The sequence below is a fragment of the Hippoglossus hippoglossus genome, unplaced genomic scaffold, assembly GCF_009819705.1.
Source record: "Hippoglossus hippoglossus isolate fHipHip1 unplaced genomic scaffold, fHipHip1.pri scaffold_79_arrow_ctg1, whole genome shotgun sequence".
Classification (NCBI taxonomy): Eukaryota; Metazoa; Chordata; class Actinopteri; order Pleuronectiformes; family Pleuronectidae; genus Hippoglossus; species Hippoglossus hippoglossus.
The window spans coordinates 9,759-21,732 of record NW_022986833.1 but is presented as its reverse complement, the minus strand read 5'-3'; the positions used below and the strand labels follow the sequence as shown (position 1 = coordinate 21,732).

Sequence of the window (11,974 nt, the reverse complement as noted above, 5' to 3'; positions counted from 1 at the left end):
CTCACCACACAGACGGAAGTGAAGGTCAACCTGGAGACATGCAAGCCATTGAAGGAGGATTTCCGGAGCCACGAGTGGATTCTACAGGACGGAGCGTGCGTTGTGTCAGTGTGCGAGCCTTCAGCCTTCAATTGTTTTGTGTTTGCAAGCAAGGAGAGGTGTGGAAATGATTAGGGCCACACGTCTCTAATCTCAAGAAGAGGCAACACTTTGAAGAGGGGGTTGGCGAGGGGCACTGCTGATACAATAGCGCCGAAGGGGGAAAACAACGACACCTGATGGGACGACTGGGATGCAGTTCGAGGGAAAAGATGGTTTCCCTGTTCATGAACACCGTCATCGTCGTCCTGCCACCAATAATATGGCATGTGAAACCTTGGCAGGAAGAAAACCACGAAATATAACCTGAGCATCAAAGTCAGGACAAAAGGAGAACTCATGTTCGACTTCCCTGATGAACTGACAAAGCCTGGAGAATGCATGGTTTGAGACCATGAAAATATCAGAGACCCAAGCTCATTTACAGATTCAACTCATTGTGTGCAATCAAGAGATGAGAGTTCCACAGTGTGAGTGTCTCCAGATGAAAGGTTTTGGAGGACTTGCCCCGGGGGGGGAGCACTGTGAAGAACACACACAAACAGATGAGTTTGCTCTGGAGATGGAAGATTAACATCTTTAGAGGGGGGCTGGGTTTTCAACTCTTTCTCCCACTGTCTAGGGTCAGGAATGACTCTGCATCACAGGATGGCTTTGAGAAAAGATGCTAGCCAAGAAGGTGTTTGTCACATAATCAGGACGAATTGTGGCACATACACAGTGAACATTTTTGACAATATGATGCATATCGTTTCAAATTTTTAAATGACCTATTGTCCAGAGAAAGAACAAGGACACTCAGATTCCTGAAGGGCGGAATTGATGGTCACGCCTACTTTTGAATGATTGCAAAATATGTTATTGAAGTTTGTTGAAACCTATTTGAATTTTCATGTGTGTACTAGTGTTGTTGAACTGTTGTATTGTCTTTTGAGTTTAAGACTATGGTTATTTCCTTAATCAAGTCTATGATTGGACGATATGTTCAACTTCCTGAAACTCATCTATCCTGGATGCTTCCCTTCCAGGATGATGAGATGGTATAAAGATGTATAAAGGATATTGAGCCTTTTAGGCTCAAAGGGGGAATTGTAATGGCAGATTTGCATTTGTGTAATGTTTAATAGAAGAACAGATATGTATTTAGAAGAAGTAGATAACAAATGTGTTTCTGTGACTTACAAGAGTTGCAGAGGGGACTATAAGTGTTTATGGCCCTCACATGTGTGTCTTAGCAAATGCTTCACTGCAGGGGTTACTTAGTGTGTCTGATAGAGATGGGTGAGGGGAACTCTGCATTGTATACAGGACTTGAGTCTTTTGATGTTGTAGATCTAGATAGGGGATCTCGGAGACAGATTGTCTCACACCAGAAAGGCACACCAGGGGGCTGAGACGGAGATCTGAGACAGGAACTCTGCCCAACCTGGTCAGACATCAAGAGGCTGAAGAATACCTTTTGGCTCCTCGCGGGGAGGGGCTTCTGATTGTATAAGTGAAGTGATTCTCCTATGCTCTGTGCTCATTCTATACACGTCACACTAGGTGGCTGTGTGGGGTGAGCCCACCTGCAGGTGTTTTAGTTGAACTTTCCTAGAGACAATGTTATGTGTGTATTATTATACAATAGAGTATGATTATTAAACAGAAACTGCCACCACAATTTATCCTCTCTTTTGCCTGTTTTTCATCAAATTGGCCCATTTTAATGAAATTAGACAGAGTGTCTACCATCCAGTTGGTCTATTTCATGAAATTAGACAGAGTGTCTACCATCCAGTTGGTCTATTTCATGAAATTAGACAGAGTGTCTCCATTCATTTCACCTATTTCATGAAATTGCACTAAGTTCTCCATCCCCAGCAGGAGCTTCTGGAGCCCCAGCCCTGGGCCCCAGGAGGTCCGTGTGGGATTTTATGATTTCTTCACACACACACAGACACACACACACACACACACACACACACACACACACACACACACACACACACACACACACACACACACACACACACACACACACACACACACACACTGAGTAAGTCCCTGCTCTCCGCTGGAGGACGGAGCAGCGTGAGTAGTCAGTGAGGTGAGCTCCAGGACCAGTGCACCACCTCCACTGCCTGAGTCAGTGAGCTCCAGGACCCATGGACCACCTCCACTGCCTGAGTCAGTGAGCTCCAGGACCCATGGACCACCTCCACTACCTGAGTCAGTGAGCTCCAGGACCAGTGCACCACCTCCACTGCCTGGGTCAGTGAGCTCCAGGACCCATGGACCACCTCCACTGCCTGAGTCAGTGAGCTCCAGGACCCATGGACCACCTCCACTGCCTTGGTCAGTGAGCTCCAGGACCCACGGACCACCTCCACTACCTGAGTCAGTGAGCTCCAGGACCAGTGCTTCACCTCCACTGCCTGGGTCAGTGAGCTCCAGGACCAGTGTTTCACCTCATCTGCCTGTGTCAGTGAGCTCCAGGACCCATGGACCACCTCCACTGCCTGAGTCAGTGAGCTCCAGGACCCCCTCCGGACCACCTGCACTGGCCCACTTTCAGGGCCTCCAGCCCCGCCGGCTCTGGACCAAAGTACCCCTCCCAGAGACCTCCAGCACCAGCCGAACCCGGGGACCCACAATTAAGCCCCCACCCTGAGTGCCCACCCATCGGCGGGAGTTAAAGACCCTCGCGCCCCTGGTTCTCCATCTGACACTTAGTCAAATTTCACTTATCTGACACTCTGTCAGAAAACCAGGTTTCTGTAATCGTGCCGAGTGTTTTCTGTCAAGGGGGGTGAAACCTGGACATCGCAACGATCGGCATGTCTATTTTCTCGATCCTCTCTTTTGCCTGTTTTTCATCAATTTTGGCCCATTTTAATGAAATTAGACAGAGTGTCAGCATTAATTTTGCCTTTTTCCTGACATTTGTGTCACCGAAAACCAGGTTTCTGTAATCGTGCCGAGTGTTTTCTGTCAAGGGGGGTGAAACCTGGACATCGCAACGATCGGCATGTCTATTTTCTCGTGTAATGGCAGATTTGCATTTGTGTAATGTTTAATAGAAGAACAGATATGTATTTAGAAGAAGTAGATAACAAATGTGTTTCTGTGACTTACAAGAGTTGCAGAGGGGACTATAAGTGTTTATGGCCCTCACATGTGTGTCTTAGCAAATGCTTCACTGCAGGGGTTACTTAGTGTGTCTGATAGAGATGGGTGAGGGGAACTCTGCATTGTATACAGGACTTGAGTCTTTTGATGTTGTAGATCTAGATAGGGGATCTCGGAGACAGATTGTCTCACACCAGAAAGGCACACCAGGGGGCTGAGACGGAGATCTGAGACAGGAACTCTGCCCAACCTGGTCAGACATCAAGAGGCTGAAGAATACCTTTTGGCTCCTCGCGGGGAGGGGCTTCTGATTGTATAAGTGAAGTGATTCTCCTATGCTCTGTGCTCATTCTATACACGTCACACTAGGTGGCTGTGTGGGGTGAGCCCACCTGCAGGTGTTTTAGTTGAACTTTCCTAGAGACAATGTTATGTGTGTATTATTATACAATAGAGTATGATTATTAAACAGAAACTGCCACCACAATTTTGGCGTTGTTGGCAGGATCACTCGTGTGAGCAGACACTCTGGATCTCAACGCTGAGGAAAGTCTGGGACTCATACCTCAACAAATGAGGGCCGAAAGCTTGAGAGCCAGGAGTGCACTCACTGAGGTGATCCAACGGACCTGGTCTGGAAAACAAGCATTGTCTCTCGGGTAAGTAAAATTAAAATGTTTCGATCTTTAGAAAAAGGTCCAATGTTGTGATCTATTAGGAAAAGATCCACATTTGTTATGACCTTTAGGAAAAGGTCCAATGTTATGACCTTTAGGAAAAGGTCCAGGAAAAAGAGATTCACTCATTCATTGTATTGAGGGACAGACGTGTCTGCATGGCAAGGTTTTGGAAATCGGTGTAGAATCAAGGAAGCTTCATGTTTCGATCTTTAGGAAAAGGTCAAAAAGTATACATTGTAGATATATAAGTATAAATATTGGAGTGTTTATTAATTTAAACACACTTTTAAGATTGGGCTCAGACGTCGGGCTCATGATAATTATAACTGTTATAATAAGTAATGGTATTTTCAAGTATTTAAAGACCTGCATGCGTAGGACTAAAGAGAAGTGTGTCTAGAGGGTTTGAATGATATTTCTCTGAAAGTATTATGATGCAGGCGGGGTATTTAAAAATGTATTAAGCAAGAGAAATAAAAACTTTTAAAAAAAAAAAATAAAAAAATAAAAAAAGAGGGGAAAGAGAGGAGTTTTCTAAAAACCTCCTATTAGGAAAAAGTAACTACGTAAGAGATAGAATTGGGTTTGTTAAAGCTAATAATAAAAGAAGATAATCTTAAAACAAAACTCAAATAAAAAAAATATTATAAATAAGATTGGGCTCTGATGTCGGGCTTATGACTAGTAGTTATTATTAATATATAGTAATATTATTATTATTTTGCAATAGAGGTGTAGCTGGGACGGAAGGACCAAGGCCAGGTCCGGATCGTCTCAGTACAGCAATCTGTTGAAAATCTGATAATTCCAGTACATTTTGTACCTGCATGCGAGGTGCTAAAGAGAAGTGTGAATATGAGATTTCTCTAAGGCATTATATCAGGCAGAGTATTTAAAATGTATTAAGGAATCAAAAACGTAGGAACAATAATTGAGAAATTTGCCAAGTGATCAGGAATTACAAGAGGTAATTACAATAGACAACATTATATCGGAGATGGTTTTTATTGTTCCTTACAAAAGCATTTTTTGAAGGTTGGTTGAAGGTTTAAAGCATTTTGGTGTTGGTTGAAGGTTTAAGGTTACTAACACTAAAACACTAATAAACTAAAACTTAACAAATTTTGTTGATGGATATGTGTGACTGTGAAAGAAGAAACATGTAGAATTTGATGAAACTAAACTGAGTATTTAAGCTGAGGATTTCAGCTGAGAAAGCAGAGGAGAAAAGAAAAAGAGAGGAATCTGAGAATCCTCGAACTGGAGAGAAAAAGGTGAGTATATGTTTAAATATATTTGGGGTATAATTGCGTTTTAAAAGCTAATAGTAAAAGGAAAAATAAACAACCTCATAACAAATCTTAAAATAAATTTTTAAGAGATAGAAATGATTTGGTTAAAAAATTAAATTAAGAGACTTTTAAGTTCTTTTCCCATATAAGCAGAACTTTATTTTCCAAATTTCGTATTCTGCTGAACAAACCAGAGTTTAAATTTATAAAACAAGAGTCGGGTTCACAATTGCTGAGACAACCTATTTGAGAAAATAGGTTTAAAAATAGAGAGGATGACTGTGTCTTTTCCGAGCATGGGAAGTTTGAGTTTGAATTATCTTTGGTAATTCAAAACTAAACTGCGTGTGAAAAGAGAGAAATAAAAAGAATAAGAATGAAGTAGAGAGGACAAAGAAAAAGGAAAATGAAAGTAGGGATATTTGTGCTGGATTGAAGAGTGTATGGATGTTGTTTAACTGAAGTGAATATGCAGGAACTGAAATAATCTCCAGTCTCAGTGTTTCCGACTAGATTCTGATCTGGACTCAGCTCCACCAAGAGGTGGGCAAGAGAATGCCCTGGGAAGCAGCGCACACAGTGCGATTGATTAGCGGTGAGCTGGGGACAGTGAAGGAATTCATCTGGTGCGGACACTGAGATGGAGAGAGAGAGTTTCAAGCACGTCACTAAAGTAAGAACACGGTTACACACACACCATGTGAATTAATGTTAGACATAGAACAGATGATTAAGATTGCTATTGACCATTGTGAGCTTGATCAGAAGATCAGTAGAGAGAGGCCTACTGTACTTTATGCTAAATATTTTCACATGATGTGTATAAACTAATGCCCGAACACACAAATCACAGTGAGTGGTAGAAACATCACATATATTTGTAGATTCAGGAACCGGAATCAGTTAATAAATGTGAAGAGTGTGATCTTACTCCTAAAATGAATGTTGGATATCTCATAATGATTGGAGCAACAGGTACAACAGTGATAGAGAGATGCACTGTACAATTGCTATTTTTCATGATGTGGTTGAAGGAGATTGTTTAAGATTCATTTTTGTTGTTACCACACTGCCTGATAAATCTTATGGGTAAAGATTTGATGTGTTCATTGAGTGGTATGTTAAATTTAAACACCGCAGGGCATTAGAGGTAACTGGAGTCCAAATAACATCTGCATTTGTTAGATAGAGAAAGGGGGATTTGACACTAGCATATCAATGGGATGTCTAGACTCTTTTCTACTCTCTGGAAGTAACACCCTCTTGCGAAAGGCAGAGGCAGAGAGACTTCAGACAAATGTGAACATAGATGTTATTTACTCAGAGAAGCGGACTTTTAAGTAAGAGCAAATTAAGTTTAAGAAGGTTATAGAGGATGTGAATTAAAGAAAGGATAAAGTAAGTTGGTTGTATTGAGATAGTGAACACTGTGTTGTCTTAGTAGTTTTGATAGACTCATTGGCTAAAAGATTTGTTAAAAATATCAACTTTTGATTATAATACTACTGGAGGGGAAAAGACATTTAATACCAATAAGATATTTTTAAAGAGGGTTAAAGGTTAATCGCAAATGATTTTCCATAGTGATAAATGAAATTAGGAATGTTGAACTCATTCCTGAATGTGGTAAATCTTTTGATAAAATGTATTACGATTTTTAGTTTTGGTGTAAACAGTAATGATATTCCTGAGTTGAAACAGGTACCGTCATGTTTGTGGACCGGGCACAAATATGTTTTGGGTCTGATCAAGGGATAAGACCCAACTAGAAAAGAATATCTGAATCCTCGTATGGAATATGTAAAGATTGTCTGTTAACACACTACTTTTTTTCCTGTAAGGAAAAACAAAGGAAGCAGAGCTTCAAACAATGTTTTAGAGTTTCGACAACTGCTGAGAGAGCTGTGATATTTGATGTGTGATATGTGACGCTGTGATATATGACTTTACTGGTGCCAATATGCTGATAGGATGATTTTGTTTGAGCAAAATACCTGCCACCTTTTAACAACCAGGTGGCTCAGATGTGGGACAGTATTGCCTTAGATGATAGACATCACTATTTAGAGATGCAATGTTTTTTAAATATGCGACTCTTATCCCTACATCAGTAGGGATAGCCAAATGATTGCGTAGCAGTTTTTTTTCTTAACTAAAGAGAAAAAAGTTTTTTCTCCTAGTTTAGAATTAGATTTTAAAGAGATAACCAGCTAATTATGCAGAAGTGATAGTTGTTTGGTGATAAGTTCAGCATCAAAGGATGCAGCAACTGAGATAACCAAGTGGGTTTACGACTGTGTGATACAATAGAGGCTAAACCACTCCCATCACACTATTGTGCATTGACTGAAGAATGCAAATATGCTAGTGACAAGAGTGTTAAGATCAACACTAATAGCAGGTTTGCATGGGGGTGGCATGTGATTTTGGCCGAGTTGATTGAATAGGAGATTCATGAACCTATTTCACTTCACACTCATCTGTGTGCTGATAGATGCTGTGTTATCATGCAGCATCATGTTGTATGCAGTCTGCAAATGAGGAGTGCGTATTAAAGATTTTTAATAATAACACTTAATGTAGGTTATAGGAGCTATAAACAAGGGTCAATCGCAATTAAATAATTTTTTTAAGAATACAGATTTAATTTAATAAATTAAGGAGTAAACTGTTGGTGGATAACAATTTGTTTGGTGGCTGACAGACTTATGATGTGGGTCACATGGATGATATTGTTTAACTTATGTATGTTTCTTCATTAGTTTGAATTGACACATGACTGTAGTCAGTGTGTCAAAAGGGAGGAATATAGATATAGATGTATTGGGTGTACAAAAACAACACTCTAAACAAGACTCAATAAAACTTTTTTTATCTGAGTCGTGTAATTGAATTACAATTAAAGTAGGTAAAGAAATCCAGATTCCACAAAGTAAACAATCCACTACCAAACAAACAGTTTGATCATTTATAGAGGGAATTGGATAAAGATTAAATTGAATTGAGTAAGTTAGATAAATAAATAAATACTGTCTTGTTCTTGTTGACATGTATGCTATGCAAGTAGAAGCTTTCCCCACATCTAGACAGGATTCTTCAGCAGTGGCGCAGACACTGCTCGGAGAACTCATTCCACGTTGGGAAATTCCGAAAAGATGTCCACTGATAATGGTACACCATTTGTAAGCACAGCTTTAAGGATGCTGGTGAGTATGGGTATCGACACGAGGCAACATCGTGCCTATCATCCCGCCAGTGGCGGGGCAGTGGAAAGAAACAAACAGTGGAAGGAGACAACAGCACATTGAAAAACGAACTGGTAGATATTGCGTAAACCTGTCCCCTGTACTCTTTAAAATCCACAGGCAGGTGATGGACTCCCTACCGAAATCCATAGACAGGGAACTGCATGATCTGAGACCAGGAGACTGGATTGTGGTGAAGGACGTGAGAAGGAAACCAGGAGAGCACGTCGATGGAACGAGTGCAAACCAAGTGCCTCTCACCACACAGACGGAAGTGAAGGTCAACCTGGAGACATGCAAGCCATTGAAGGAGGATTTCCGGAGCCACGAGTGGATTCTACAGGACGGAGCGTGCGTTGTGTCAGTGTGCGAGCCTTCAGCCTTCAATTGTTTTGTGTTTGCAAGCAAGGAGAGGTGTGGAAATGATTAGGGCCACACGTCTCTAATCTCAAGAAGAGGCAACACTTTGAAGAGGGGGTTGGCGAGGGGCACTGCTGATACAATAGCGCCGAAGGGGGAAAACAACGACACCTGATGGGACGACTGGGATGCAGTTCGAGGGAAAAGATGGTTTCCCTGTTCATGAACACCGTCATCGTCGTCCTGCCACCAATAATATGGCATGTGAAACCTTGGCAGGAAGAAAACCACGAAATATAACCTGAGCATCAAAGTCAGGACAAAAGGAGAACTCATGTTCGACTTCCCTGATGAACTGACAAAGCCTGGAGAATGCATGGTTTGAGTCCATGAAAATATCAGAGACCCAAGCTCATTTACAGATTCAACTCATTGTGTGCAATCAAGAGATGAGAGTTCCACAGTGTGAGTGTCTCCAGATGAAAGGTTTTGGAGGACTTGCCCCGGGGGGGGAGCACTGTGAAGAACACACACAAACAGATGAGTTTGCTCTGGAGATGGAAGATTAACATCTTTAGAGGGGGGCTGGGTTTTCAACTCTTTCTCCCACTATCTAGGGTCAGGAATGACTCTGCATCACAGGATGGCTTTGAGAAAAGATGCTAGCCAAGAAGGTGTTTGTCACATAATCAGGACGAATTGTGGCACATACACAGTGAACATTTTTGACAATATGATGCATATCGTTTCAAATTTTTAAATGACCTATTGTCCAGAGAAAGAACAAGGACACTCAGATTCCTGAAGGGCGGAATTGATGGTCACGCCTACTTTTGAATGATTGCAAAATATGTTATTGAAGTTTGTTGAAACCTATTTGAATTTTCATGTGTGTACTAGTGTTGTTGAACTGTTGTATTGTCTTTTGAGTTTAAGACTATGGTTATTTCCTTAATCAAGTCTATGATTGGACGATATGTTCAACTTCCTGAAACTCATCTATCCTGGATGCTTCCCTTCCAGGATGATGAGATGGTATAAAGATGTATAAAGGATATTGAGCCTTTTAGGCTCAAAGGGGGAATTGTAATGGCAGATTTGCATTTGTGTAATGTTTAATAGAAGAACAGATATGTATTTAGAAGAAGTAGATAACAAATGTGTTTCTGTGACTTACAAGAGTTGCAGAGGGGACTATAAGTGTTTATGGCCCTCACATGTGTGTCTTAGCAAATGCTTCACTGCAGGGGTTACTTAGTGTGTCTGATAGAGATGGGTGAGGGGAACTCTGCATTGTATACAGGACTTGAGTCTTTTGATGTTGTAGATCTAGATAGGGGATCTCGGAGACAGATTGTCTCACACCAGAAAGGCACACCAGGGGGCTGAGACGGAGATCTGAGACAGGAACTCTGCCCAACCTGGTCAGACATCAAGAGGCTGAAGAATACCTTTTGGCTCCTCGCGGGGAGGGGCTTCTGATTGTATAAGTGAAGTGATTCTCCTATGCTCTGTGCTCATTCTATACACGTCACACTAGGTGGCTGTGTGGGGTGAGCCCACCTGCAGGTGTTTTAGTTGAACTTTCCTAGAGACAATGTTATGTGTGTATTATTATACAATAGAGTATGATTATTAAACAGAAACTGCCACCACAATTTATCCTCTCTTTTGCCTGTTTTTCATCAAATTGGCCCATTTTAATGAAATTAGAGTGTCTACCATCCAGTTGGTCTATTTCATGAAATTAGACAGAGTGTCTCCATTCATTTCACCTATTTCATGAAATTGCACTAAGTTCTCCATCCCCAGCAGGAGCTTCTGGAGCCCCAGCCCTGGGCCCCAGGAGGTCCGTGTGGGATTTTATGATTTCTTCACACACACACACACACACACACACACACACACACACACACACACACACACACACTGAGTAAGTCCCTGCTCTCCGCTGGAGGACGGAGCAGCGTGAGTAGTCAGTGAGCTCCAGGACCAGTGCACCACCTCCACTGCCTGAGTCAGTGAGCTCCAGGACCCACGGACCACCTCCACTGCCTGAGTCAGTGAGCTCCAGGACCAGTGCACCACCTCCACTGCCTGGGTCAGTGAGCTCCAGGACCCATGGACCACCTCCACTGCCTTGGTCAGTGAGCTCCAGGACCCACGGACCACCTCCACTGCCTGAGTCAGTGAGCTCCAGGACCAGTGCACCACCTCCACTGCCTGAGTCAGTGAGCTCCAGGACCCATGGACCACCTCCACTGCCTTGGTCAGTGAGCTCCAGGACCCATGGACCACCTCCACTGCCTTGGTCAGTGAGCTCCAGGACCCACGGACCACCTCCACTACCTGAGTCAGTGAGCTCCAGGACCAGTGCACCACCTCCACTGCCTGGGTCAGTGAGCTCCAGGACCCACGGACCACCTCCACTGCCTTGGTCAGTGAGCTCCAGGACCAGTGCACCACCTCCACTGCCTGGGTCAGTGAGCTCCAGGACCAGTGTTTCACCTCATCTGCCTGAGTCAGTGAGCTCCAGGACCAGTGCTTCACCTCATCTGCCTGTGTCAGTGAGCTCCAGGACCCATGGACCACCTCCACTGCCTGAGTCAGTGAGCTCCAGGACCCCCTCCGGACCACCTGCACTGGCCCACTTTCAGGGCCTCCAGCCCCGCCTGCTCTGGACCAAAGTACCCCTCCCAGAGACCTCCAGCACCAGCCGAACCCGGGGACCCACAATTAAGCCCCCACCCTGAGTGCCCACCCATCGGCGCGAGTTAAAGACCCTCGCGCCCCTGGTTCTCCATCTGACACTTAGTCAAATTTCACTTATCTGACACTCTGTCAGAAAACCAGGTTTCTGTAATCGTGCCGAGTGTTTTCTGTCAAGGGGGGTGAAACCTGGACATCGCAACGATCGGCATGTCTATTTTCTCGATCCTCTCTTTTGCCTGTTTTTCATCAAATTGGCCCATTTTAATGAAATTAGACAGAGTGTCAGCATTAATTTTGCCTTTTTCCTGACATTTGTGTCACCGAAAACCAGGTTTCTGTAATCGTGCCGAGTGTTTTCTGTCAAGGGGGGTGAAACCTGGACATCGCAACGATCGGCATGTCTATTTTCTCGTGTAATGGCAGATTTGCATTTGTGTAATGTTTAATAGAAGAACAGATATGTGTAACAATTCGC

General features: G+C 43.0%; 2 long non-coding RNA genes across 2 annotated transcripts; both read left to right on the top strand.

Moving 5' to 3' along the window:
• The first annotated feature begins 1,662 nt into the window (after window positions 1-1,662).
• Window positions 1,663-2,835, top strand: LOC117759036. Its single transcript, XR_004613420.1, has 3 exons — window positions 1,663-1,673; window positions 2,169-2,172; window positions 2,700-2,835. It is a non-coding gene; the product is annotated as an uncharacterized LOC117759036 (long non-coding RNA).
• Window positions 2,836-10,345: 7,510 nt separating this feature from the next.
• On the top strand, window positions 10,346-11,619 carry LOC117759037. The gene is made up of 3 exons (XR_004613421.1): window positions 10,346-10,356; window positions 10,752-10,755; window positions 11,488-11,619. It is a non-coding gene; the product is annotated as an uncharacterized LOC117759037 (long non-coding RNA).
• Window positions 11,620-11,974: the final 355 nt, after the last annotated feature.